General features: G+C 39.8%; 1 non-coding gene across 1 annotated transcript; it reads right to left on the bottom strand.

Moving 5' to 3' along the window:
* Nucleotides 1-1,108: 1,108 nt before the first annotated feature.
* On the bottom strand, nucleotides 1,109-1,243 carry LOC130034302 (small nucleolar RNA SNORA70). The gene has a single exon (XR_008794074.1). It is a non-coding gene; the product is annotated as a small nucleolar RNA SNORA70 (small nucleolar RNA).
* Between the last annotated feature and the right edge of the window lie 1,420 nt (nucleotides 1,244-2,663).

Here is a 2,663-nt window from a genome sequence, read left to right as displayed (position 1 = left end):
GTTTTGTTTTGTGCCACAACTGGTGGTATTCAGGTCTGAGTCATGGCTCTGCATGCAGAGATAGCTACTGAAAGTTTGGGGGACCATATAAGATGCAGGGTAGCACTTCACTGTCCTCCTGATGTTCATTGATTTGCTCGAGTGGGACCAGTAACATCTCCATTGTGAGACTTGTTGTTACTGTGTTTGGCATATTGAATACGTCACGGGTAGCTTGCCAGGCTTTGCCCTGCAGGCGAGATACTCTATGTAGCTTGCCGGGCTCTCAGAGAGGGGCAGAGGAATCCAACCTGGCTCGCCCGGGTCAGCCATGTGCAAGGCAAACTCCCTACCGCTGTGCTATTGCTCCAGCCCAAGATGCAGGATACTGTAATAATTTCTGCCTCATAGAAAGTAAGCACCCTACCCAGTGTACTATTGATCCAGCCAAATATTTCAGTCTTACTGTCATACTGATAGGGTCACACAAATTTAGAAAGTTTTAGTTCTAAAAATCTTATAGTATGAAACCTTTTTAGACTTCAATGTGACCTCAATAAAGTATGAATAAAGGTAAAGGCCCTCCCGTTGATCGTCGATTTGCTCGAGCGGGCCCAGTAACATCTCCATTGGAGACTTTGTTGTTACTGTATCTGGCATATCAAATACTCTCGGTAGCTTGCCGGGCTCTCCGAGAGGGGCGGAGGAATCGAACTCGGGTAGGCCATGTTGGCTGCTTGTAAGGCGAATGCCTTACCCGCTGTGCTAGTGACTTGTATCAGAGAAAGAAAAGTCAACAGTTCTAATACATAATGTCAAGTGTTGTTTTCATACAATAAGGGATTTGGGGTTAAGAAGTGATAGTTCATCAGGTAAGGTACTTGTTTTGCATGCAGCACACCTGAGATTGATTCCCAACATCCCACAGGGTACACAGGACAAAACCAGGACTCATTCCTAAGTGTAGAGCCAGGTGTTACTCCTGCCTATAAACAGATATTCCCCTCACAATCACAAGCCCCTTAAATCATTCAGTTTGGTGTAAATAGAGAAGATGATCCCATGTGCATGTTTTTGGAACCCATGTCTGAGATTAATAAGAGAGAATATTGGAATGTCCCTTGCAAAGAATTGTCTCCACGGGATTTTGAAGAATCTGTACAAGTCAGAGACTTCAGAGGCACCATGGAGTCTGTTTGCTATTTGCAGCCATTTCATTCCATGTCTCACTGGTCAGAGAACATGGTGGGTTACTGGGCTGCACAAACATCAATTCTTCCCATATAGCTCACAAGAGTTTTACTTAACCAACGATCTCTTCAATGCAGCAACTAAATAAAGCCAAATTGAAGTGGTAGTAGAGTCTACAAGATGTTCTTAGAAGAGTGACCCGGAGATGCCTTAGAGTTCTGTCCTGTACTAAAGTACATTACTGTATAAAACATTATTATAATGTTTACTTACATCCAAACACATGTGCACAAAACAGACTTGTTAATTTCCCTAAAAACCTATTCACTTCTTGAAATACTGTTTCCAATGGCAAAATTTTTTATGCATCCAAAAGCTGGACACAAATAAAATACTTGTACATAACAAGTTCCAGCTGAAAATTACAATATATGACTGCTTAAAACTTAAAAACATAGAAAACCACTGTTATATGACTTCCCAAAAATGGTACACAAATATGTATAAAATAGCTGCCAGATACTTGTAGAACAGGTAGTCAAAATAACTGGGATTTGACAATAAACATAATCCATCATATCAAAAAAAGAAAAGATAAAAATCATATAATCATATCAATAGATGCAGAGAAAGCATTTGACAAGATCCAGCACCAGTTTATGATGAAAACCCTCACCAAAATGGGGATAGAGGAGACTTTCCTCAATATAGTTAAAGCCATCTACCACAAACCTACAGTAAGCATCATCCTAAATGGGGAAAACTGAGAGCCTCCCCCCTAAGACCAGGGACGAGACAAGGATGCCCACTCTCTCCACTACTGTTCAATATAGGACTGGAAGTACTTGCAATAGTGATTAGGAAAGAAAAGATATTAAGGGCATCCAGGAAGGAAAGGAAGAAATCAAGCTCTCAGTATTCGAAGATGATATGATAATATACTTAGAGAACCTTAAGACATCTACTAAGATACTTTTGGAAACAATAGACTTATACAGTAAAGTTGCAGGCTATAAAATCAATACCCAAAAGTCCATGGCTTTCCAATGCACAAATAGTGAAAGAGAAGAAAGTGACATGAAGAAAACAATCCTGTTCAAAACTGTGCACCAGAAAATCAAGTAACTAAGAATCAGCTTAACTAAGGAAGTAAAGGACCTGTAAAAAGGAAACTACAAAACGCTACTTCAGGAAATAAAAGAGAACACGAGGAAATGGAAAAATATCTCCTATTCATGGATGGGGAGAATTAACATTGTCAAAATGGCAATACTTCTCAAAGCACTGTAGAAATTCAATGCGATCACTATTAGGACACCCATGACATTCTTCAAAGAAATGGAGCAAACACTCCTGAAATTTATATGGAACAATAAGCCGCCACGAATAGCTAAAGCAATTCTTGGGAAAAAGAAAATGGGAGGAATCACCCTCCCTAACTTCAAACTCTACTACAAAGCAATAATAATTAAAACAGCATTGTACTGGAATAA

The sequence above is a fragment of the Sorex fumeus genome, unplaced genomic scaffold (genome assembly GCF_029834395.1).
Source record: "Sorex fumeus unplaced genomic scaffold, SorFum_2.1 ptg000058l, whole genome shotgun sequence".
NCBI lineage: Eukaryota > Metazoa > Chordata > Mammalia > Eulipotyphla > Soricidae > Sorex > Sorex fumeus.
The sequence above is the reverse complement of the archived record's forward strand: the minus strand, read 5'-3'. Positions and strand labels throughout refer to the sequence as shown.